Source organism: Dioscorea cayenensis, chromosome 9, assembly GCF_009730915.1.
Source record: "Dioscorea cayenensis subsp. rotundata cultivar TDr96_F1 chromosome 9, TDr96_F1_v2_PseudoChromosome.rev07_lg8_w22 25.fasta, whole genome shotgun sequence".
Taxonomy (NCBI): Eukaryota; Viridiplantae; Streptophyta; class Magnoliopsida; order Dioscoreales; family Dioscoreaceae; genus Dioscorea; species Dioscorea cayenensis.
Window position 1 is genome coordinate 19,859,886 of NC_052479.1, and position 27,615 is coordinate 19,887,500.

General features: G+C 43.3%; 1 non-coding gene across 1 annotated transcript; it reads right to left on the reverse strand.

The window, feature by feature from the left end:
* Nucleotides 1-17,900: 17,900 nt before the first annotated feature.
* Nucleotides 17,901-18,039, reverse strand: LOC120269871. Its single transcript, XR_005539500.1, has one exon. It is a non-coding gene; the product is annotated as a small nucleolar RNA Z247 (small nucleolar RNA).
* Between the last annotated feature and the right edge of the window lie 9,576 nt (nt 18,040-27,615).

Sequence of the window (27,615 nt, forward strand, 5' to 3'; positions counted from 1 at the left end):
ATGTACTTTATTTATATACATAGATAGGTTCACAGTCTAATCTTTCTAGTCTTCTTCTAATATCCTCTATCCTCAATTTTGCCTTAACCTTCCTCACAGCTTTTAATTAATATGGTCAAACTTTCTTCCCTTTTATACTAACTAAAATATAGACAGAAGAAAGTGGCCCTTACTAATCTTTAACGTTATCTTATAATGGAGGAGCAGAGCACTAGGTTGTATGCAACACAGACAAGATTATTTACCCAGCAGCAGCTCAGATAAATTGTTGGTATTGTCCTCCTAAGGCTAAAGTTCCCTTGCTGGCTACCAACTTTCTATGGCATCATCAACTGTCTACTATAAAAAAAAGTCAGTCTCTTTGTTCTGATTTACAAAAAGTTGGATCCATTTACTTTACAAAAAGTAGAGTATGCTACTACGTTATACTGCAAAGATGTTTTCATTGAATATGAAGCTGTTGCATTGTGGTGTTCTCCAAACACAGGGATCTCTGCTACATCATCATCGCCACTAAACTCAGAAGTGCTGCATTCCATTCAGGGTCGGTCAACCATGCATCATCATTTTTTTTTTCCACTTCAACTTAAGATCAGAATTCGATTGGGCAAATGCGGATCTTTATTCATTCTATCTAACCGTGCCCAGTAAATAGCAGTCCTCTGTGTCCCGTGTGAAAATCTCATATCTACTACTATGGGAATCCTCCTCTATCTATGCTACTAACAGTGCGCTTTGCTTGTCAGGTAAGGGATCGGATCAACAAGCTGGAGGGAGTGACCTTATAAGCCCACAAGTGCGGCCCATAGCATTTCGCGGGGGGCCTGGCCTGGCGGCTTTGCCCGGACTTTTTGAGTGGGAGTCTCTCCGCTGCCCGGGGTCTTCCTTCAGATCATTCAAGGATGTGTATTTTGCTATTTGGATTAAAACAAACAATTGCCTCAAGATCAAAGGTTTTATATATTGTTGGCTGTCTGGAATTCTGCCCATCGCCTCAACAACATGATTCATTTTCGCGTATATACCCTACCACAAAAAGGCCTCAGCCCAGCCTGCGTCTGCATGTATTATTTTATAAATGAAAGTGATACGTTTTTCTTCGTCTAACTTTCGGCTGTAGCCCTTCTTCTCTGCATTCATTCCTTAAAGAAAGTGATCCATCATCCTCTCTTCCCGAAAAAAGAAAGAGATAAATAAACAACTGATGGAACAAATCCTCTGGTGTTCACCGAAGTTCGAGTGCTCGGCCAGTGCATCTCTTCCTAGCAGACTCATTTCAATGGTCAAAGTCCCTAAGTGATGGTTGGTCGCAGCCTGGTATCCCTTCCTGAGCAGGCCCTCTCACTCACCCCAATAGTATAGTAGTAGTAGTATTTGAATCGCACATCTACCCCCCTGGAGATACTTCATTTAGGAACTCCTTTCTGGTCCGGTGGGCGCTTGATAACCTTTTTTTCATTAAGTCCATCGACGGCATCCTTCCATCTCCCCTGCCAACGGCTCCTTGTGGCCCCTCGCTTGTGACTTCGGCAACCCCATCCAGCACCTCCGTTAATTCCCGAATTTTTTTTGCGACTTTCAGTTGATCGAAGTTGACGGTTGATCAAACCGGTACACACTTCACACTAAGAATCAGTGATGTACTGTAACACCTTGGCATATGTAAACCAGTCCATGCCCTCGATTTTTGTGAGTTAATATAAGATGGTTTCCAGTCCAGGAATACGGTCATGCTTGATCCGGACTTGAAGGAGATCACACATTCTTATACCTACGCAATTTTTTTAATCAAGAAAAAGGAAATAACATTCGTTATCGTTCATATCTAACCTTCCTGGCTTCTGGGTACAGTCGAAGCGCGTCGTATACGCGCCGGGATCCTTTGGACCACGTCTACCTTGACTGTGATGTTATCCCCTGACTTAAGTTGCGTATTGGCTGGACTGGTGCCTGTCTTTCCGTCTGATGAGGCTGGGGTACCGTCCTCGCGGGCAAGTTGCGTCCCGACCGAAGGTTGATTTGATCGGCTTCATTTAAGACTTCGGGTTCAGCTTCTGGCTGGAAAGCATAAACCTAATTCTTCTTATCTTATAAGAAGTAGACCATGGCGCAGGTAGCAGTTCCTTTGTCTTTGACTTTGAAGGGCCTTTTGTTTATAGTGTTTATAGAAACCCGTACTGTCAACTTCTTCGATCTTTGGTTATATTTCAAGGGGGGAGTACCGACTTCTTTTCTGCTTATGTCTGGTGATTGCTGGGCTGTAGACTCCAGACATGTATCAGCGAACCGAGCTATGAACATTTCGGCCATTTGCTTCAAAGTCCACACGGATTTGAGGGGAATTTGTTGGTACCACTCAGCCGCTTTGCCTTCTAGTGTCATGGGAAATTTGACCAGTAACCATGGATTCCTTAACTATGTTATCCCACATTGGCAAACAAAGCGCCGCAAGTGTCCTTTGGCATCACCGGTACCGTCATCTAATTGAAATTCGGTTTTCTCATATCTATCTGGAAAAGGCATCGTTCATAGTTCCGTGGATAAGGAGGTTGGTGTACCAATCTGGGGCGGGTCTTCATCGAGCAACTCTGTAGTTCCAACCATTGCGCACATGACTATGTCCGGCTCATCGGGAGTCTCCAAATTTTTGATGAAGATGCATCTAATCCAATCTTGTGTGTCCGCGATGGGAAGACCGCTGTACCAACTTAAGGCAGGCCCGGTTAGAGATAGAGGGAACTGTTGAATGAAACAACAATATTTCATTATGAGCTGTCACACCTGTGAAACAGTTTAGGTGCTGCTCTGGATCCCCAGTCCCATCGAATTTGTCGAACTCTGGAATCTGACACTCGTCGTCTTCGTCGTCCACCAGCATTGGGCCAACAGTCAGTCTAGCTCTCGCTCTTGTCCAATTTCCTTATCCTTGCTTTCAAAGTAAGGGGATTCGGCATTCCATCACTCCCGATATGAATTGCGTATACGTCAAATTTGTATGCGAGTGGGACTTCAGTATCTTTAGAAAGCCCTTAAGTACGTAACCTTAGGTTGCTGCTTCGCTTAGAGCTAAGCTGACTTAGGTTGTGAAGCAAAGCAGCTTCGCAGCTTAGTAAAGTAAGTGACGCTTCGCTAGCATCGGGATTGACGAGCTTGTCTGGCATTCTGGTATTTAATCCAGTCTTGCCTTACGTTATTAGCATTGACTCTTGCGAATCGAATAAAGAACCTAAGGAAGGGAATCAACTGACTTTCCTCACTCCAAAAAATGGACAGACTCACCAACCTGTCCAAAGGCCGATCGCTTCGCTTGTCCCATACTTGAAGTTTTTACCTACCCAACTGAGGCTTTCCTGGGACTTGCCGGGTATATAACGGTTCTAAAGGTGCTCCTTGATTCTTCCTTTAAAAAAAAATTAAATAGGATCAAGCCTAATGCTTGGTGATCGGGAGGCGGGATCCGATTATATTTAGTTTCCACGACTTAACTTACTCATCATAGAAACACTTTTGCTTATTCGAGTACCTAATACGCAGATCCTAGGGGAGCATTGCCCGAATACCCCACTTTTCTATGATTGAGATCTCCATCCATTTTTACCCTTGCATATTTGTCTCCGGTATTCATTTCTTCGCACATTAGATCACCACACCTTTCCATTTATCATTAGGTTAGAAAGCAGAGAAGAAGTTAGTACTAGTACCCCTGTTCCATGTGGATTCGACTACCCACTCACCGGGGTAATTATTACTTCGACACCCGTGCACTTGCGGTTTACACGCATATTCGAGGAACTCCTGAGAAAGTGCCCGCAACACGGATTTCCGGAGTGGATTATTGTTCAAACCTTTCACAACAGTTTGAATCAGAGTACATGGCAACTCTTGGATGCGCCAGTAGGAGGTACCTTAGGTAGAAGACCCCAGATGTGGCCCGTCAGTTAATTGAAGAAATGGGGCTAAACAGCTACCAATGGAATCCTAGGGAGAAGAAAAAGGTGGCCTGTCTCACTGAAATAGATGCGGTAACTTCATTGGCGGCTCAAGTGGAAAATTTGAGTAAGAAGTTAGATCTTCTATCTTCAAATAGAGTGGCGGCCGTGACTAATTGCACCGGGTGTGGTGGAGGACATGCTCCCTCCGATTGCCCGATCTCTATCGGTGATGTTTCTTCGGTGGAGAATGTTGATTTTGTAGGTAATGGCATGAGACCTCTAGGAAACCCATATAGCAATACCTACAATTCGGGTTGGAAGAATCATCCCAATTTCTCATGGAGTAATCAGGGTCCACAAAAGGCCATGGGCCACCAGGTTTCCAACAACAACAACAAGCACCTCAGGTGTAAAACAGAGTCTCAGGTTTGGAAACCCGAATGAATGACTTAGAGGAGCACTTGACTAGATTTGTGCAATCTACAAATATGATAAGTGCTTGTGCGATATGAATGTGAAGCATTATTTCCTTATGTTGAGCATTACTTTCGTCGGGTTTTTACAGTAATATGTGTGTTTTTATGTTACTTTCGTGCATGTAGGGTTGTGAAACCAATTATGAAGGAAAGAAGCCAATGTGGATCACAATGCATCGATTTTGGATGAAATCTTGCTAAAGTTCAAACGCAAAGATATAAGTCGGGTGCGAGATGCTAGAGTGTGTGCCAATCTCCCCGTATTTGAGTTTACAAAACCATTTGGAGGGCCACAAGGGTAGTCACACTCAAGCATTCCGACTTATGCACATAGAACAAGATCTCCATCATCTTATCCGTCATTGAAGAAGCAAAGCGATCCACCGCATAAACGTGTGCCCGTTTATGTTACCTTGATGAAAAGTGGATTCGGGAGTATTTCTGGTAGAGTACTGTAGCAGGTTACTGTTCACAGCCGGCCGAAAATCGCGGAAACAAAGAATCCACACGGGCATGTGGAAATTATCCATGCTAGTGTGGAAATTCCGTACGGGCGCGTGGAGCAACCACGCCCGTGTAGTCGCCCGATTCCAGCCCTATTTAAAGCTGATTCAACCCCGATTTTAGGATTCTTTTCTCCATCTTTTCCCCAACTTGAGAGAGGGCTTCGGCTAGGGTTTTGAGGGGTATTGGCTAGGTTTTTGAAGAGGTTCTATGGCTCCGACATCGCACGTCAATTGGAAGAAGGTTATTAGGAGATCTTTCGTCGGCATCGATCCGGCGAGGTGTATCCTAGGCCGGACAAAGGATCCCTTTTGACGAGTAGAGGACTCTCCACAAGACCATCGACACAACCATCGAGGGGGTTACTTTATGGATTCATTGCTTTTACATTCAATTTCTTTGATTGTACTTAGCTCCATGGAGAGCTAAAACCCTAGTGGGTACTTGGGTGATTGTGAACCCTAGGATGTATTCGTTTGTTTGAACTTCTTTATTATTCTTTCAATAAATTGATGTCTATTGTTAGTTCCAACCTTGAATGCTTGATTGTATGAACATTTCCCCCTACGGTGACACTAGGGGTTGAGAGTTCTTGTTGGTAACCTTGTGAGTGAGTGACACACCACGAGCGTTAGACAAAAGCTAGGTTGGAGGGGTTGAGAGGGTGAGTCGAGAGGTATGGGGCGCCCCTTTCCCCTCCAGGCGTGATAGATTCTACCTCCATTCCTCGAGTTCTTTGCGGCCATAATAGAGTGAATGGTCTAAGGGATGAATCTCCGCTGGGCTTAGTTGCGCATGCAACACAGTGAAGCGTTGATGGGATCTTAGTATCTAGGGCTTAATTATGGTTAGGGACCTTCCGCCTGGAACAAAGGGTTAGGTCTATAATTAGGAAGAGATTTATCACCTGCAATCCCTAGAGCTCATTACAACTTTATTCGAGTGTGAGGTTGAAAGATTATTTAATCTCTCCTCCGGGAAATGAATAGGGTTAGGCATAGTTGACCTTAGATTTGGGACTATGTATGTAAGGATTTCCATGACTCACCATTGCATTGATTAGGAAGCATAATAGAGAGTTCTTGCACTTGAACCGATTATCCTAGGTGAAGCATCATCCGAGTACCCCATCTTTATCGATTGCCTTACCTCCTCCTTACTTTTGTTCTCTTACTTGTTGCTTTTAATTGTTGAGAATTGAATCATTGTCACACTTATCATTGTTGATATTCCACATAGCTAAGAATCGAATTAAGTTTCTTTACTCCCTACTCCCTGTGGATTCGATACCAGGTCACCCGGGATTATTACTTCGACAAACCCGTGCACTTGTGGGATATACACAAGTGAATCTTGTCAAAATACAAGGTTTGAATCAGTCGAGGCTACACTTCGTAACCACACCGCCTCTTTCCATAACCTTGAAAATCATGTGGGGCAAATTGCGAAGTCTCTTTCTGAAAGGCCACATGGAAGCTTGCCGAGCAATACAAAGACCAACCCTAGAGAGCATGTGAAGACGATCACTTTGAGAAGTGGTCTTGAGGTTGAAGGTAGGCTTCCGAGTGAGAAGCCAAAAGAACACGCACCTGAGGTTATAGAGGTGGAAGAGGGAACAAACAAAGAGAAAGAGGTGGCACCCCCACCTTTCAAGCCAAGAATCCCTTATCCCTCTAGATTGAAAATGACCAAGGGGATGAACAGTACAAGAAGTTCCTGAGTTTGTTCAAGCAACTCCACATGAATATTCCTTTTGTTGAGGCATTGGCCCAAATGCCTAAGTATGCAAAGTTCTTGAAAGATTTGTTAACTAACGAGAGGAAATTGGAGGAAAGTGCTTCAGTGATTTTCGATGCTTCATGCTCGGTAGTATTGCAAAAGAACATGCCGAACAAGATGAAAGACCCGGAAAGCTTCATCATTCCGTGTAATATTAGCAATCTAGGTGTGGAAATGGCATTGGCGGACTCAGGGGCTAGTATCAACGTCATGCGATACACTTTCTTTCAAAAGCTAGGCTTGGGCGAGCCTAGGCCTACTCGGATGACTTTGCAACTAGGGGACCGAATAGTGCGACATCCGAGAGGCATCATTGAAGACGTGCTTCTCAAGATGGACAAGTACATTTTTCCGGTTGACTTTGTAGTGCTAGACGTCGATGAGGATGCGGATGTTCCTTTGATACTTGGGAGACTGTTCTTGCGGACTTCCAAGTCATTGATTGACATGGACGGCGGAGAGCTCACATTGAGAGTTGGAGATGACAAGCTCACATACCGCCTTACTGAAGCCATGCGGCATTCTCTTGATTTTGATGATACTTTGTACTTTCTAGACACTACTGATGAGATTATTAATGAATACATACAGGAAATGTTCAATCCGGATCCGTATGAAGGTTTGTTTAACCAAGAGGAGGATTATAAAGAAGTAATGATACTTGGTGCGACGGAAGAAGTACCATCTACCCCGGGGATCTTGAAGAAGGTGCTCCGAAAAATGAAGAGGCCTAGGAGACACCACTGGAAACACTCCAAGTCTGTTGGAGACGTACATGAACTGAAGAAGTTGGATGAATCATTGTTAGGTGGTCCGAAGCCTGATAATTCACCTTCTACCCTCAAGAGACTTTGCATATCATACTTTCAAGCCATGGGTAAGAGGGCAACTTTCATTCATGAACCCCCGTGAGGTAAGACAAGGTATGTCAAGCTTTGTGACATTAAACAAGTGCTTCTTGGGAGGCAACCCAAGTGTTTACTATTTTCTTATCTTCTAGTTTAGTTTGTTTCCATGAATAAATTGTTAAGTGTTGGTGTCTTGATTTTTAGATGCTTGTGCTGAGATTTCCTTGTGAACTTTAAATATTAATCGTTTGTTTTCATGTGGAATTGGCGAAGTTATGTCGTTTGAGTTTTATTCCATGTTTTTCTTTCGGTAAAACTCAGTATCTTTGAGGGCAGGCTACGAGTGTGTAAACATGTTCGAAACTTTTTTTGCGAGCACTGCGAGGTTTTTTTCCAAGGCATCCGGTGAAGGCCTTGCGGGTGTGTGGAATTTCCGCGCGCATGTGGATTTGTATTATGAGCTCATCCGGAGAAGGTGCAGGCGTGCGGCTATCCACATGAGCGACCACACAACTTTCACAAGCCCGTGGGTAATTTACGCATGGGCGTGTAAATTCCTGCAGAGTTGGGCGAATTATCCCGAGAGCACACAGGGGCGTGGACTCGCTCCCGTGGGTGACCTTGTGAACCACACACGGGCATGGGTAATTTCTATACGCCCGTCCGAAATTCTGAAGAGGAGTTCTCTCCATCCCGACAAAACACAGGGGCGTGTGGCTGCCCCTGTGAGTTGGGCATGTGAATGTCCACGCCCGTGCGGAATTTTAGCACGGGCGTGTAGAACACTTGGCATTTTTCTCGGATGTCCAGGGAAGCCACAGGGGCGTGCGGCTGCCCCTATGGGTCGGGCGCACGGGCGTGAGTATTTTCTGCACGCCCGTGCGTGAGTGTTCAGAGTCAGTGAGAGTTTTTTCCTGAGAGCGCACAGGGACGTGTGTACATCCCTGTGGCTCTCTTGTAATGAGGCGCACGGGAGTGGGCAATTTCCACACACCAGTGTGGATGCACAGAATGCCAAGGGGCACCAATTCTTTTTAAAGAAGACTAGTTTCTCTCCCTCTTCACGTCCTTTATTCATCTGAAAACATTCTCACATCATTCTTTGACTTTATAGCACAGATTTGGTAGGATTTTTTGCGGGGTTTTCCGGCCGGTTCTTCATTTTCTCATCCCATCTCATCGGTAAGCCCTATTTATCATTTTCTTTGCCAATTCATGGTTTCCATCGATTAATTTAGTGAAAAATGCTTCGTCTCTTCAATTCAAAAGATTATTTGTGTTTTAGAACAAAGTAGAAGTGATTTCACGGTGCGTTGTTGGATTTTTAAGGTGAGGCCGTGCGGGTTTCACGCCCCGTGGATCCACACGGGCGTGTGGAAATTTCACACGACCATGTGGATTTCTGCAGCATTGGCTAATCAACCTGTTTGATCGATTGTATTTTAAATTTTGCAGACTATGGCACCTCGGTCAAAGAATCAAACGGATAAGCGGCCGCGTGAGTCATCTTTTGATCCTGAAGGCATGAGTTTTACTATTACTGAGCACCAGGTTCGTTTTGAGAGGTTGTCGAGAGTTTGGTTTGGACAAACTCAATTCCTAGATACGAGCATACTTAGAGATCTACAGCAGGGAGATTAGTTTGCAGACGAGGTCGAGGATCTCGTATCAGTAGGTGGTTGGAGGCGGTTATTGACAATTAAAGAGCCAGCCATCCGAGAACTCGCACTGGAGGTATTATCATCATTTGAGTTTGATAGATCCTACGTGAGCTTCCATAGTGTTGATACTATTCAGTTCAGAGTATTTGGACACCACCATAGTTTGAGCATCACTCAGTTTTCTGTTTTGTTTGGCTTGTATGAGGAGGCATTTATAGATACAAAGGAGTACGCTCAGTTACCGACTGATTATCCTGGAGCCTTGACACCGCAGAAAGCTTACAGAGTGCTATGTGGTCAGGGTCAGTACGAGCCGGGGGTATCCAAGGCCACGTGCCTTTTTCGACCTGCATACAGATATTTACATACCATCATGAGTAGGTCGGTGAATGGCCGTGGTGATAGCACTGGTGTTCTGAGCCTACAGGAACTTCTGTACTTGTACTCCATGGTGCAGCGCGTACCGATTCACTTAGGACACATCATGGCAGAGTACATCAGACATCAGGGGAATTATGCTAGACTGGGAGCGATTTTCTCGGGCCCTTACATCACGAGATTAGTATTGGGCATGGGTCTCTTGGACGCAATTCACGGGGCCGAGAAAACGAGTATACCTGCTCCCCTGAGCCTAGAGACTACGAGGTTGATGGGCATAGTCCGCAGGGTTTGGACAGAGGTTTTTGCTTTAGTGCTACGAGCTCCAGAGATTGCCGAGGATGAGGGTGTTGAAGCCGGGGCACCTCGGCCCGTCCCTGAGCCTCAGCTGGCACCGATGGAGACCGAGGCACCTCTAGTGGCAGATGAAGCACCCCTTGTGCGTATGTTTTCACCATCTCGAGCTCATGATCGCTTTGAGAGGCTCGAGAGCGCTTTGGGGGTGATACGGATAGAGGTCGTTGAGGTCCGAGCAGAGATTTCAGAGATCAGGGCAGCATAGGCTATTTAGTACACAGAGTTCATGGCACGTTTCGATGTATTACAGCAGATCTTAGAGCGAGACATCGCCTCCTCATTTGTCTTGCGATCAAGGACCTCTCAGCCCCCCTCGGCATATCCTACACCTCCATTCCCTACCCCAATACCGGTGGACCCACCATATGCGTCTTCACCAGCAGCACCAGAGCCCGAGGGCGATACCGACACTTGACTTTACTTTATTTTACCTTTATGCACTTAATTTTTAGACTTGTTCACTCAAAAAGGATTCTCCTTCTGAGTTTATTTTCATTTTGCATGTCGAGTTGAATTCCTTACTTTATCTTTTATATACTCGGGTTGATTTTGACTTTATTGAGCTTCACTGAATCCCCTCGTGTACGCGTGCAGATGGTCTTGTCATCTTGGGAATTGAGACTTTGTCATGGGCACGGCCAAGGTTCTTCGCCACTTGCCCGTGTAAGCTTCACAACCCGTCGGAACATTACTCCCAAGGACTTAGCTCCATCAATCATAACACTAGGAGTCAGGGGAGTATTATTTTGATTGTTTCTCCCACATATATTCTTCATTAATATATATATATATATATATATTTTGAGTGAGCTTGAATATGTACATTGAGGACAATGTACAACTTAAGTGTTGGGGGGGGAGTTTCATAGTGCACACACATCCTTTTTATTGTTTTTGATTGATATACATGCTCACATAGCCAATGGCGGTTCACCTTAGTTACAATGATTGTATTCTTGAGTTTAGGAGAAATTTTTAACATTGAATGTTTTCATGCTCTAGTTCTTGCTTGAATTTCTAGGAATTTTTACCTGATTTACACTCAGTGCACTACTCACTCTTTAAACTCTATTGGAAACTCATGTTCAATGTTAAAGAGACTAGTTATAGTTGTTTCTTGTGTTAAATTCCAAAAGAAAATAAAATGGAAAATGAAAAGAAAGAACAAACTAGTTTTATTGTTTAGTTATGCTTGTTGGGTGGAAAGAGCTACCACCTGTGAAGTACGAAGCTACTCTCATAAGTCGGATACTAGCTATGCCCTAATGAGAGAAAGAGCTATCTCATAGGATCGATGAATGCTACCACTCCCGGTAGAAAGAGCTACCACCTCGAAAGTGTGAAAAGCCACCTTAGCGGCCGCTTTTGGAAAGGGCTACCTTAGAGGATGTGTGAAGCTAGTACCATCTTTGAAATTATTGTCACTTTTGTAGATAAATAAGTCCCTTGTACTTAGAACTTTGAGGAGTATACCTTGGGTTGATTTGAGTGAGTTCACACACGTACACAATTTCGGGTTTGTTGTCCTTTTTTATTCAAGTTTTTAGCTAGAGCTTTGATTTTTTGTATTTAAAGTTGAAATTTCCCTTACTTGTAGAATGCTCTCTCTGTACACTTTGGTGAACCTAAGGCCAAGCACTTCCAATATTTCCTTCATCTATGCACAGAATGTTTAATTTTTGCTTGAGGACAAGCAAAAGCTTAAGTGTGGGGGAGTTTGATAAGTGCTTGTGTGATATTAATGCGAAGCATTCTTTCCTCATGTTGAGCATTACTCTTCTCGGGTTTTTAAACTAATATGTGTGTTTTTATGTTATTTTTGTGCAGGTAGGATTGTGAGGCTGAGTATGAAGGAAAGAAGCCAATGTGGATCATAATGCACCGATTTTGGAGGAAATCTTACTAAGGTTCAAACGCGAAGACATAGGTCGGGTGCGAGATGCTAGAGTGTGTGCCAACCTCCTCGTATTTGAGTTAGCACAACCATTTGGAGGAGCACATGGGCAGTCACACTCAAGCATTCTGACTTATGCACATATAACAAGATCTCCACCAACTTGTACATCATTAAAGAAGCAAGTGATCCACGGCCGTGTGGAAATTCAACATGGGCGTGTGAAAAATCCACAGGCCCATGTGATCGCTCGATTCCAGCCCTATTTAAAGACGATTAAGCCCGATTCCAACCCTATACTGGACGAGGAAATCCTTGGACGACGAGTAGAGGACTTTGCACAAGACCATCGACACGACCATCAAGGGGGTTTCTGACACGTCCGAATATGCGTGTGTGTACCGCAAGTGCTGCAGGGTGTCGAGTAATAAATACCCGAGTGAGTCGGGTAGTCGAATCCACGAGGAACAGGGGCTACTAGTACTAACTTTTTCTCGCTATCTAGCCTAATGATAATGGGATAGTGTGGTGATCTAATGTGCGAAGAGATGAACACCGGAGACAAATATGCAAGGGTAAAATGGAGGAAGAATCTCAATCGTAAGAAAGTGGGGTATTCGGGCATTGCTCCCCTAGGATTCAGGTATTAGGTACCGGATAAGCAAAGTGTTTCTATGATGAGTAAGTTAAGTCGTGGAAATCCAAACATAATCGGGTCTATCTCTAGATCACCGATACTAGTCCCCCACGAGGTCCCGTGGAGAAATCGCTCAATCTCAACACCTCACACCACATATGACCGCAAAAAGCACTCTAGGGATTCCAAATTGTGTATCCAATTCCTAAAGATTGATCCAACCCTAATTCCCGGCGAAGGATCCTAACCCCTACAAGGTCCCGGCGGAGAAATCGAGCAATCTCACGCCTCCCACCAAATATGGTTGCATAGAGCTTAGGGAATGGAGATAGAATACACCAATCGGAGGGGAAAAGGGGATACTTCACTATCTCATGATTCACCCTCTCAACCCTCTTCAATCTTGAGGTTCTAACCCTAATGGAGATCTCTCTCCCACCAAGGCAACAAATCATGCAAACCAAATAACCATAAGATCAATAAGGCAAGCAAGCATTAAACAATCAAGAATGAAACTTAATCAAACTCGGATTAAATAGAAACACAAAGCAAATCCACAAAAGATGAGAATCCTAGGGTTCACAAGCCCAAATACCCTCTAGGGTTTTAGCCCTCCATGGAGCAACATACAAAACACACCATCAATGAATGAAAGTACATTAAAACCATAGAAATAAACCCCCTTATGTATGAACTGATGGCCTTGATGGAGAGCTTCGACGTCTTGAAGGATCCACTCCGAAGCTAGGTTCACCGGTGGCTTCCTTGATGCTATGACGGAGGAGGAATCGATCAAAGTTGGTGACGAAGTGCCTCCAAAGCCGCAAAGACCTCCTCTTCAAACCCTAGCCGTCTCACCCCTCAAGAGCCGCACAAAAGATGAGAAAGAATAGGGCAAAACGGCTATTTATAGGCCTTAGATCGCGTCTGTCACGTGCCCTCACGCGCCCGTGTGGATTTTCCACGCGCCCGCGTGGGCTGCAAGAATTTCCACGCGGGCGCGCGGAATTTCCACGCGGCCGCGTGAACAGTAATTTCGCTACAGTAATGCTCCAGTACAATTGCTACAGTACTTTTTCCACGAAACGTGATCCGAACACTCTTCTCTTAAGGCCACATGTCCGGGCACACGTCCATGTGGTAGGCTATAAAACTTTTCTTCATCGATGTATCTTTGAGAGGTCTTGCAATCTTCACAAAGAGAAGAAACATGAAGATGTGGCTGCCTTTGTGTCCTTCCAACTAGTGAATTGACTTAACTCTTCTTGGAAGTTGGCACACATCTCCACGTTTATAAAATCCTCTCGTGTCTTGGTCCTTGAATTGAACAAGAACTCCCAACATTATGTCTTTATAGCCTATCTTTGCTTCCTTTTTACTCTTCAAGGCATTCACAACCTATATGCATAAAAGAACACCAAATACACAATATGAGACATAAACCACAGTAAAAATGATGCTCAATGCATGTAAAACATATATAAAAATATGTCTACTCAAGCACTTATCAGTTTCTCTGTGGATTCATTACTTTTACATTCTATTTCTTTGTTTGTACTTAGCTCCATGGAGAGCAAAACCCCTAGTGGGTACTTGGATATTTGTGAACCCTAGGATGTATTCATTTCATTGAATCTCTTTATTATGTTTTCAATTAATTGATGTTTATTGTGAGTTCCAACCTTGAATGCTTGATTGTATGAACATTTCCCCTATACTGACAGTACGGGTTTCTATAAACACTATAAACGAAAGGCCCTTCAAAGTCAAAGACAAAGGAACTGCTACCAGCGCTATGGTCTACGTCTTATAAGATAAGAAGAATTAGGTTTATGCTTTCTAGCCAGAAGTTGAACCCAAAGTCTTAAATGAAGCCGATCAAATCAACCTTCGGTCTAGATGCAACTTGCCCACGAGGACGGTACCCCAGCCTCATCAGATGGAAAGACAGGCACCAGTCCAGCCAATACGTAACTTAAGTTAGGGGATAACATCACGATCAAGGTAGAGCGTGGTCCAAAGGATCTCGGCGAGTATACTGACGTGCTTCGACTGTACCCGTGAGCTAGGAATGTTAGATATGAATGATAACGAATGTTATTTCCTTTTTCTTGATTAAAATAATTGCGTAGGTATAAGAATGTGTGATCTCCTTCATGTCCGAATCAAGCATAACCATATTCCTAGACTGGAAACCATCTTATATTAACTCACAAAATCGAGGGCATGGACTGGTTTACATATGCCAAGGTGTTACAGTACATCACTGAAAAAATAAAATCTTATAATATAGAAAAATCCCCTTGTAAGGGGGTCATTTTTTTACCTAACTATTTAGCTTTCCGGGCCCGGGGATAAGCTTTTAGCGAACTAGCCCTTCTCTCTACCTGCCTTTCTTTTTGTTTAGAATCTCTTCTCCGGATCAAAGGAGCCAAGCTAGGGCGAGAAGGAATATTGAATGAAATAAAAAGTAGTAAAAAAAATTCCTATGTAAAGGTCAAGCCCAGTCCCCCTTCTGTCGGTCCAGGCAAGTGAGTTTGAAAAGTAGGTTCTTTTGAATCCAATCAGCAAGCTCGTTCGCTCTCCTTTCCGGACAATTAGTTTAAGAGCCCTTCCTTACACATACACAAGTGAGAGCTAGCCCGCAGGATAAATAGAAAGGACCAGAACAGAGTGTTTTCTAGGCTTGATTTGACAGTTTCCCTGTCGAGTTAGGAGTGACAAGTCTGTCTATGATCAGGGTGAGATATAGTAGAAGTTGGACTTTCTTCCCATATTCAATATTCGTGATTTAGCGATCTCTTACTGTAAGGAGGGGCTACCTTTTCCTTTCTTATAAGCTCTTTGTGCAAGAATACCTTGCTCTATAGAAGTGGTATCGCAATCGCAGTCCAGTCCAATGGGATAGATAGATGGCACATTGACAAAGGGTGGAAGGGCTAAATATTCACATGGGAAGGGCCTTCGATGTCGTGTAAAGCCAGTGATAGACAAAAAGTGCTTATAGATAAGTGCTTCCATGGCGGTCTAGGCAAGCAGTTCCTTTGAAAACTAGGTTACGAGCCCCTTACTCTGCAAGTTAGCTTCCTTCAAGCCATCAAGTTGGGGAAAGCTTAGGAAGATAGGGATATTAGGCGATCAGGTAAGCAAGAAGGCAAACAAGTAGTTCCTGTCAATGCGAATAAGCAAGTAAGTTATCCTTCAGGCAATTTCAAGGCAAGCCTATTAGAGATGTTTATAGATGTATAGTTATCAAAAAGATAGTTCAAAAGCCTTAAAAACCTTCGTATCAGTAGTCCTTGGTTAATAAGTATAAGTATAGTATAAGCGAGACTTCCCTTAAAACTCTTTCCTGGATTCATAGGCATTAATATAAAATATACCGATACTAGCATAAGAGTCAATGATATTGGTACCCTTGCTGGGAGGCATAACAGTCCAGGTCTGTTTCTTGATCAATGAAGTATATTTAATGTCCATGGCTTTCTTTCATTCACTGTGCTTCAATGCTTCTAAATAAGAGGAAGGTTCTGCCTGTGTTGACGCCAATTGATTTGTGATCACTATAGTAGTATATCTGATAGTCCCATCTTTGTACTCTTTTGGGCTTCACAATGTTGTCTTTGAGCCTTGTACGCATAGGATGACATGATTGACTAAATGCCAGTCGTTCAGTATCAGCAGCAGCTTGTTCTGTAGCAACAGCAGCCTGATCAACTTCATTTCCTGCAGAAGTAAAACTACTACCACCAAGTGAAGTGTCAGCAGTTTTAGTATGCCTATTGTCAGTAGTAGATCCACCTACATCTAGACTACTAGTAGTTGTACTGGACATTAGGTGAAGGAGATGTTGGAGGAGTTTCGCTGTTAGTTTCAGTCAAGTATTCTTCTGTGTAGTGTGATAGTAGTGTGTAGGATGGCAGGACAATAGGATGACAGTGTGACAATGGGACTTGAGTAGTCTCTATAGGTGAGATAGCAAAGGGAAAATTGTCCTCATCAAACACTACATCTCGGGAAATGTAAATCCTACCAGTTTGCCGATAAAAACATTTATACCCCTTATGATTTCGACTGTAACCTAAAAAGACACATTGTCTTGACCTGAAATCAAGTTTTCTTGAGTTATAAGCCCTAAGATTAGGCCGCAAGCGCAACCAAAAAAACCTTTAGGGATGTGTAATCGGTCCTTTTCCCAACTAGACGATGGAGAGGAGTATCATAGTTGATGACACGGTCGAGGCATTCTATTGATCAAGAAGCAGCGTAATGAAAGGCTTCATCCCGATTCGGACGGTGTTTGTGGATGGGCTAGGAGAGAAATCCCTGTCTCTACAATGTGTCTGAGCTTTCTTTCTACTAGGCCATTCTGTTGGTGTGTGTGTGGGCACGAGAGAAGATATTTGACTACAACTGATTTGAAATATTTGTGCAACCTGTGGTATTCACCACCCTAGTCTGATTGCATAGACTGAATTTTTGTACATAGTAAGCGGTCAACATGATGCTGAAACTGAAGAAAGATAGACTCAACATCAGACTTTTGTTTAAGGAAATAAATCCATATAAATCTGCTGTAATCATCAATAAAACTAACATAGTATTTGAAGCCATTGACAGAGATGCGGACTGGACCCCAAACATCTGTATGAACTAATTCTAAAGGACTGGAAGTTAAGTGTAAAGAAGGTGAAAAGGACAAATGATGAGCTTTAGCCAGTTGACATGTGTCACAAATAGAATGCTCTTTACTTGGAGCTACATTAAGATTATTTTTCTCTAAGATTCGATGGACGATTGACAGAGACCGGTGTCACAGGCGACGGTGCCACAACTCCCGAGTGACCTTGGCAGTGAGGAAGGCGTGGCTGAGACGATTAGTTGGCAAGAAGTAGAGCCCATTCTCACATCTGTCTCTGAGCAGAGTGGCCTTCGTTGCTTGGTCCTTAACAAGACAGAAATGAGGATGAAATTCCATGAATGCATTGTTATCACTAGTAATCTTGTGAACAGATAAAAGGTGTCGGTTGATTTTAGGTACATGTAGGACATTGTTTAGGGCTAGAGATGTACTAGTAGCAGAAATAGATAAATTTCCTACATGGGCAATAGACAAACCTGCACCATTGGTTGGCGGCTTGTATATTGTCATTACCGCTAGAAGCGCCTCCTGGTGGTCAGCGCCTAGATCATAAGTGATGTGATCAGTGGGGCCCGTGTCTGCATACCAGTTTCAATCAGTGGCGTAAGAGTTGGTGACAACCAGATCCGTCTTGACGTGTCCTGGAATTGTTACGGCCGCCGTGGGATCTGCCACAGCCTCCGTTGCCACGGCCACGACCATGGTCATTTCTGCCGCCACCACGACCCTGGTTCCTGCTTACTTGATTAACAGAGAAAACTTGATCGTTAGAGTTGTTGTGCTCGAGTCTCAGCTCAAAGCTGAGCATATGCGGGTAGACGTCGCTGACGGAGACATTGTCGGTGCGTGTGGTGATGCTGGTCACCAATGCATCATACTCAGATCCAAGACCTCGCAGCAGGTATGAGATCAACTCTTTATTATCACCGGATTGCCGATGGCTGCAAGGGTGTCGGCGAGATTCTTGATCTTGCGGTAGTACTCGGTGACGCTGAGATCTTTCTTCTATAGTGTTGCTAACTACATCCGGATCTGCATGATCCGTGCCTTGGAGCTCTATGCGTACTACTTCTCGATGGCGAGCCACAGCAACCACGCTGTGCTGCAGCCGACGGCGTGCATAAGAAATTCCTCGGTAATAGAGGAGAGAATGGTGCTGAGCACCAGCTGGTCCTGCTGGAAACAATGCATGTACTCCTGGCTGCTCTGGTCGGGCTTTGCGATGGTGCCTTCGATGTAGCCTGCAAGCCCTTGACTCCGGAGATAGGGTAGAAGCTGTGCACTCCACAGCAGATAGTTCTCCCTTGACAACTTCACATTGATGATGTGGCTGAAGGCTGGCGTAGGAATGATGCCAGCTTGGATGAAGGTCGTACCTACGATGAGGGATCCTGAGTTGCCGGTAGCGGAGACATTCTCAGTGCCGGTCATGGCGGAAGAAAAACGTGGATTGGATCGTGGCTCTGATACCATGATAAATAAGTAGAGAAATGGAATGGACAAAAGGACCATCCCTTCAATTGGGATAGATCTCTCTATTTATAGTATGAATTGCAGTTATCAAGGATCCTGAAGAATCGGCATGCGTGAAACAAACTCCACGCCATGCACTCCATCCACTAACAAAACCTGACATGGTCACTGTGATCATAAAGAACCAGTCACCATGATTACAAACGCACAAACAGTTACAAATTCTAACATAGCCTTCTCGGCTAGTCTCCCCTGCATAGATCCATTATGTTAGCCTGGGCATGCTTCAATCACTTCCGTGCTCCTAGTTGGCCATTGAGGAACGTGATGCCCAATCAAAAGGCCAGCTTTGTTTATCATATTCTAGTACTAGGTCTGGTATCCTTCTTCGCTAGTCTAGGCTCAGGCTATTCAATGGCTTTGTAGGGACTGCCCTTTTACCCGATAACGATCCTTGCGCCTTCAAACTTCGATAACGCCGAAGATGCTATCTAAGTCCTTCCCATTAAGATTACCATGCCAGACTGGAACACCATCGGGCATTGGATATTCTTTCATTAAGAAGGGATACAGAGGGTTCACGTTGTAATAGAATAGGTTTGAACCTATGGGCTTGAATGCGTCCGTATTACCACCGTAGTAGCCAAGCCTTATAAAGTTGTCTTCATTTTGGTTGGGGATATGGATTGGCAAATTGTATTCATCGTAATATTTCATACGATAGATGCTTAGAGAAAGGGATGAAAGTGTTAACTTGCTTACTATGTCAATACTGTAATGCTCCCAATATATACCTTGACATTTTCACATTACACCAACAAGTAGAATGATATCCTGCTTCATATAGCTTAACAAACGGTCTTTCTGACTAAGCAGATTTGTCAAACTCACTGATTTATGATCTATACAGCCTTTCTCACCTAGCTTAGGACAGAGATTCACAGCTAGGGAGCTCTGTTTTCCAGGGAGAAGATTCAAGGAATCTCGGAACCGGAATAACAACTTCTTAACTGAATAGACGGTTACTTCATAAAGATTATTGTTCCTCCTCAATGGCTTCACTTTGTAGTTTTGCTGATTACATGCCAGGTGCCTTAGCAAAATGATACCATCGAATCTACAGAAGTTGTGAAATTAAATAGTTAAAGTTTTCTTTTCTTTTCTAGCTATCATGGCCAGCCTTAATACTAAGTCATAAAGAACCTTAGTACTTCTTTCTTCAAAAGAATCCAAGATTAAAGAGCAATCCTCACTAAAGTAGCTTTCAACCATAAGATCCTCAATCTTCTCATTAGGACGAACCATCAAGAGACCGGCAGCATAAGGCTTATGAACCCCATCAATCAATAGTGTCTCAATATCACCTACCATGAATGCTCTAAGTTTTGTGTTAAATTCTTTGAGTGCTGTGATATGCCTTGGGGGGCTGCTGCGCAACACATTTTTTATCTTCCTTGTGTCTTGCTCCTATATAGGTAATTCTTCTTGCGATTGAAGAAAAGAAATCTAAATCTCTTTATCTTCGTGATAAGGCCGACCTATCCATCTTTTTACAATCCATATATGCTCGGATCGAGATTCAAACAACAACATCCCCATCGTATATTTCAGCGTATTTCTTTATATTTTTTTTATATGACCATAGACCTTACTCATTGGAATAAGTTCATTATTAAGATTACTTAAGGGTATAGCCGGGCCCATCGTAAATGTGAATTCCTCCCGAAGATCGCGCATAATGGTTATGGAAATCGTGAACTTTCCATAACCAGATAAGGATGAATAATCAAACTGGTTTAAGAGATCCATGGTAGCAAGACTGAGGAGCCTCGTCCTCCCCAATAAAAAGGTTAAGGTTTGGTGAAGTTATATGTAGCAATTATTAAAACCGAGATACGGCTCTTTCGGTTCGGTTCCTTCAATCTTTTGATAAAAAGCAATTCAATACATGTTCCCTCAATAACGCTCCCCGTTGTTGTGTTGCTCGTTAAATAATTCATTATCATCATCTTCAATAGTGTACATAGTATGAGGGGTTTCCCCCTAAAACACCTTTCCTAAAAGCATGCCACTTATACTCATGATTTCGCCAAACCCCCACTCCCCACCATCTACGACGTTGGTTTTGGATACTATATCAATATATAAGTCATAATTATGCGCTATAGCAGTGATCTTTTTTTCCCAAGTTGCCTTCATATTCTTGCTTAGATTCTTAGGTACACTAGCCATTAACTTAGATTTGCGTTTTTTTGGGTAGATTATATTATCATTGGCATATCTCTTCGTTTGATAATCTTCTAAATTGGAACTACTAACGTTGTATGGTTTAATGAGATTAAGATAGATGAACTCACTAATGATAGAAAGCGAGTGGCCCATCTCACAAAATGCCTCGCTATACATCTTAAATATTGTATTGCTATTCAAAATAGTTGTTATAAAATTATCGTGAATAGTGTATATTTCTCCTCCCGTATTTAGCATCGGCTAACTCTGTGCCAGTAGCCGTGGTAAGACAGAGGATGCTAGCGTTATCCGGAATGATTGGGCGTAAAGCGTCTATAGGTGCCTTTTCAAGTCTGCCATCAAATCCCAGGGCTCCACCCTAGACAGGCAGTGGAAACTACCAAGCTGGAGTATGGTAGGGGCAGAGGGAATTTCCGGTGGAGAGGTGAAATGTGTAGAGATTGGAAAGAACACCAATAGCAAAAGCACTCTGCTGGGCCGACACTAACACTGAGATACGAAAGCTAGGGGAGCAATTGGGATTAGATACCCTAGTAGTCCTAGCCGTAAATGATGGATACTAGGCGGTGTGCGTATCGACTCATGCAGTGATGTAGTTATCGATTGCCTTATCTCTTTCTTTACTTTTGCTCTCTTATTTGTTGCTTTTATTGTTGAGAATTGAATCATTGCCACACTCATCATCATTGATCTTTCACATAGCTAAAAATCGAATTAAGTATTTTTATTCCCTACTTCCTGTGGATTCGATACCCGCTCACCCGAGATTATTACTTCGACAAACCCGTTTACTTGCGGGATATACGCAAAGGGACCTTGTCATTTTCTGATTGAGGATCTCCTTTACCTCGGCATCTTTCCACATTCAACATTTTTTTTCCCAGCTTTTTTCTCGACTCGTTTCCTCTTGATATTTCATTATAAGATTGTGCAAGTTTGTTACCCATCCATCCACAAAGACGAAGATGTCATCTGAAACAAAAGATGCGTGAGGGCCTTGCGCCCCTTGGACTTGCCATCGGTTTGATCTTTCCTTCATTTTCTAGCAAGATAATTGAGCGTGGGACGGTGTATCCTCAAAGAATATAGAATAGCAGATGGGTGATAATGGATCATCTTGGCGCAGTCCCTACAATAGCTGAAATGCCCAACCAGGCCACCATTAACAAGCACCAAGATTTTTGAAGATCTGAGATCCAATTTAGCCAAAAATGGCTAAAGTCTATTCGAGACAAGACCTTGAATAAAAATTCCCATTTCAAGGAGTCAAAGGATATCCACTTTGATTCCCAAGTTTCCACCGAAGGACTTAGAGTCCAATGAGTTGATGAATTCTGAGGCAAGAGTAATGTATGTTTTTTGAGACCCTTTATTTTCTTATTATAAGGGCCCCTTGGTGATATGAACTTTGGAACAACCTTGCTCAGCCTACTCTAGCCTTCTTTGCCCTACTATTTCTTTCTTTGGATTTTTTTATCTCTAACTGATTGATGGGGCTATGGACTAAGATCTTGCAAGCTCTCACTGAAAGGATCTGAACACACAATAGTAGGCCCAGGCTTAGGGCGCATGATCTCATTGGCCACTCATGCTCATCTCAATAAGAAGACTCGACTCGCTGAGTACAGTGGGCGATAGTTAGCTTAGCCTTATCGGCTAGTCTCCCCTGCATTGATCCATTGTGTTAGCCTGGGCATGCTTCAATCACTTCCGTAGTCCTAGTTGGCCATTGAGGAATGTGATGCCCAGTCAAAGGCAAGTTTGTTTATCATATTCTAGTACTAGGTCTGGTATCCTTCTTTGCTAGTCTAGGCTCAGGCTATTCAATTATATGAATTTTTTGAGGTTTTTTCTACTAGGGAAGATTATAGAGTCTTGTCTTATCCGAAAAGGTATCCAAATAGACGGGGGCCTGCTGGGACTATGGATTCTTTTATTCACATCTCCTAATCTAGAAGATTTAAAAAAAGTTTGAAGGCACAAGGTTCGTAATTGGGTAAGTCTTCTTCAAGGTCTTCATCTGCTCCGCACATTACCTTAATCGGTAGCCAATTGACATTCCCTTCGCGGAAACCAAAGTCTTTGTCTTTCAACTTGGTATCAATGCCTCGGAAGGAAATTGATGTATAATAGGTTGACTGGATAGACCAAGACCTGCCTAGCAAGTCGTGGACTCGGGGCCTTCCTCCCGTTAGTCATGCGCCCGCCTCTCTTCTAGTTGCGGTTTGCTCAAGTCCCGCAGAAGGCTATTTCGAGATCACTTTTAAGAATTGAGTCTTTCCCGATTCTATTTAGATAGATAGATTTCATTTCGAATGTAGGTCTTGTCTCGAGTCATCTAAGAAAAAATTTCCACACCCAAATCAGCGATATAATAGACCCAGGAAAGTCTTTTCTCACCTTCCTTATGTTATGATTGAAAGGTGTGGTTCGCAAGGTTTGTTGGATGGCGGAATCACCTTAACCCGTAGAGGGAGAGAGAGATCAACCCCCGATTGTTTTGCGCTACTTTCTTTTTTTCTCTTTTTCTTGAGCTCATCCTTTACTGAGATACTTCACTTATTATTTATATAGATATAGTAGCGGACATTGGAAAAAGAAGGAGCCCCGAGATTTCCCTTCCACCGTGGGAGATAACCAAATAAAAAGAGCTTACTCATACCATTGATCCCGGAGGAACCTTCATTAGTGGGAAATCTCCTTCATTTACTAAAGTACTACATCTACAAAGCGGCTTCTCCTTCCTTGATACAGTACAACTAATAGAAATTTCAAAAAAGACAAGACATACCTTATCTAATGAATGGCATGCTTGGAAGTCCCTCTCATTACCAAGTGTATCCGATATGCCTTTCTTGCCATTACCGACCTTTGGTTGAATAGACGACCAATGTCGCTTGCTCGACCAAGCCTAGCCAAAGACGTTGCCTAGCCAAGGACCTTTCGGATGGTGTTGGCAAAGCAGTACGCCCTATCGCTTTGTTATTGGCAAATGTAGATGACCAGAAAGGATAGCTATTGTTGTGGACAGATAGACCACTTACCATAAAAAAATAGAACTCTTACGATGAAAATCATAGGGAAATCATAAATGGGTGTACCAAAAGATGAATTATAGCACTCAAAATTTCTCTCTCAATAGAAAGAAGGATTTTGGAAGAAAGCATTCGGATCATTATCGATAGGTGCCTTACCAATGAACTACTTACCTGGACTAGAGGGAGACTAAAGACATCTTTCTTACTTTAAGAGAATTGGTAGGATGCTTTTTCCTCCTTTCCCGAAGCAAGTAATTCATCTAGGGGCAGCCTCTCGGTTGGTTAGCTAGTGTCATTGGCCTTCGACTCGGCTTTTTAGACAAGTAGCTAAGTCGCTCTTAATCCGAAAGAACAAAAACTCCTAAAAGCTGCACTAGAGGAAGTGCTCAATCCCATCGCTTCATCGCTCAGTCCGTTACTTCTTCCCTAGGAACCTGTTTCAGCTTGAGCTTAAGATTCGGCTACTTCAAATGCCCCTCTTCCCTTTCTTTGCTTTGGAATCGAATCATCAGTCCTTCCCCGCCTTTGAGAAAGTGGTTATCTTCTCCATGAGTAGTCTTTGGGGCTTTTTGGGCTTAGATTAGAAATGTTAGTCATGCCAAAGTATTCACTGGGACATAAGGTTCGGCATCTAGAGGATATCATCTATGGTTCATTCAGTTTAAAAAAAGCTTCATTAGTCCCTTTTTATCGATGATGTTTTTTTAGTTCATATTCCACCTTACTTGAATTTTTTCCACCTTACTTTTATAAGGAATAAGGTTGTCGAGCGGAACGATCGATGAAGAAGTTGAAAGTGTTGAAAAACCTTTCAACTCACCCACTCGGTTTCCTTTTTGGATCCGTCGAAGTGATGGATCTTAGTGAAAAGAGTTCCGGACATTTTTTTCTTTCCCGATGAAAGCAACCCGCGGGGCAATCAGATTTGCTCCGACCCCTTCTGCTCACTGGTGGGAAGGAAGTTGACTTGAACCTTCCTCATGCACTCTCGCTCATGCTCGTAGCAATTGATCAATCAAGGCATCCGCTTTTTGATTGATTCGGACAAGTTCTATAAACTAACGGAGGCGTGTTTATCTTACCATGAGGGAGAGCTGAAACCTTAGTGACTACTCCTCTTGCCCAATGGGGACTCCCTAGATAGCCAGTGCACGGGACGAAGCAAAGGTCGAAAAGAAGAGCTCGAAACAAGAAAAGAGCGATCGATACCTCTTCGAGCGGGCGGGAGCACTCTGTCTCTATCTATCCGGGACAACAAGCTCGGGAAGGGCAAGGCTCATATATCGAAGAAAGATCGAAGATCGTTGGGTTGAGTGAATGAAAAAAAAGGGTAATAATAGGGCTAGAGTTCTACACGCAGAACGTCACCACTTCTGTTAACAAGTTTTGGCTATACCGTTCAGGTTCTAATATAAGTAGTTTGCAATGTATAGTGTAAGATCTGCACTATACCAAGATCGCTTCAGCTCCGCTTGCTTTTTTTCTATTAGCTTACGAAGACTATGACTGCACCATATATATAAGGAAGGTACTTTTCCAGCACATATTCACCATCTTCGGCTATGCGCCAACAATAAAAGCGCTTATCTTCTCTCATTCTGCCAACCAAAAGGAGTAAGCGAATCTAGGCTAAACAATTGGTCTTGTTGTCAAATCCTTCTTCACATGAAAAGGGCTAAAGAGGCACATACAGATTATCAAAGTAAAAGTGGGATGCCTATAGTCTCAATCGAGCTAGCCTTCCACTTACTTATCCCTGACCTAGCCAGTGGAACTGCTACTAGACTTGCTTTGGCCTATTATACTTCTTATCCCTCTTTTCAGGGACTCTCAACTCATTGTAAAGCAGATTTTCAGAGAATACCAGGTGAAAGAGGAAGATCTTCTCCCAACTAGGGACAAGGCTTTGAAGCTCATGGGGCTGATAGAATTACCATTCACCATTTTGGCTGCATCACTCTCCGGCATAAAGACTCTACCTGTAACTGGCTGGCAATACACTTTCTTTCAAAGAATTTATTTCCAATACTGGCAGAAGGAAAACGATAACGAAAAAAAATTGCCGAGAGCATATCTTTACCGTTGACCTATTTCTATCACTATCTTATAGTTTTCAAACTGGGTCCTTCACACAATTGTCGAAAATGAGGATCTCGGTACTCTGATTATGTTTGATGCGGAACCGCCCTGCCTGCCTGGCTCTATGTAGAAATTGAGTCAATGAGTTAGCTACCAGAATTAAGAAGAATGTCGCCAAAGGCATCAACCTTTTGCCTCTTGAGAATCTACGAGTTGGGATCCCATTCACTAGTACTCTCGAACTACCAGAGGCCACCACCATCCTGATCCATTGAATCCACCTATGGCCGAACCCCCTCGCCTGTAGGATTTGAAAGATAGTCTCCCACATGATGTTATCATATGCCTTCAGAAAATCTAGCTTGAGGATGAATGACTCCCTACTCTCTGATTTACAGGTATGCACAATCTCCTGTGCAATGGGAATACGTTTATTTGCTAATATGATGGGCGGTCATAGTTCAGTAAAGATTTTAAGTGGGTCTGCTTGGACTATGCTATTTATGAATAATCTTTTTTATTTCATAGGAGATCTTTGCCCTTTATTTATAGTTCTAGCATTAACCGGTCTAGAATTAGTTGATTCATAGTGATCTCACTAGTCCATTCCATGGTGCTCGCTCTAAACTATCCTAAGTCTTAGTGGGCTGGAGCTATGAATACTAGCACTTATGTTTCGAATAGAGTTCCTACTGAAGCGCATACTCCTTATGACCAAGGGGGGCTAGCGGTCACTTCGAGATATTTGCAAGTCAAGCATATGCATGTGTGAAGAGGCAAGAATTAGATGCGACTTCTGCCAAATGCATTTTCACAGGCCGAGGAGATAATGATCCTGTGAATAAGAATGTATTTGTTGCAAGAAGTGCACATGTTGTTGAAACATCTCCCGTAGACTTAGCCTATGTTGGATCTTTGATGGAAGAAACCGCTTTCATGAAAGGGGAGGGACGGAGAGCCCATGATTCGATGATGCCAGCTAGCCCGCCTTTCTATCCGCTACTGAATGAAGCCGCTGACCTACCATCCCTTCTAGCCTTACCCGATTCGCCAGAAAGGGGGATTTTATGAGGCAACCAGGTGGTTCGTCGAGTCAGGGAATGCGGTAATCCTATTTTGCTTGGACGGAAAACCCATCCCCTAGCCTTCTCGCTTGATTGTCGTGGACGTGAATCCTCAGAAAGAGAATATGAAAAAAAATGCCGTATCTTAGATGGGAGTCAGGAACCGCACGAATCATCTTAGATTGGAAAGTTTATCGCCATCTTCATCTCCCACCTCTGACCCACACGCCCTATCTTCTCGATCCCACATGCCGGCCCATGGCCGCCTATCAAATGAATGGGATGATCCACTAAACAACTTCTCAAGATAACTCCTTCCTCTTCATCTGGGAGTGAGAGATTGGATTCTGTATTGGCATACCTATGGTTTGGATTAGATGGCCCCATATCTCTTTCTGTGGATTCCCTACCTCTCTCTTTCAGTACATATGGCGCAAGATGATTCCACATATCGAGGTCAGAATGGGATCGGGTGTTTTCACGTCTCACCGTAGTACCCACTTTGCCTTGATTGGAGATTGATGAACAAGGAAAATGGAAAAGTCGACTTTCAACATAAGCATCTGTTGCTTGCAGGTCCTTAGTTTAGTCAAGTAGGCGAGG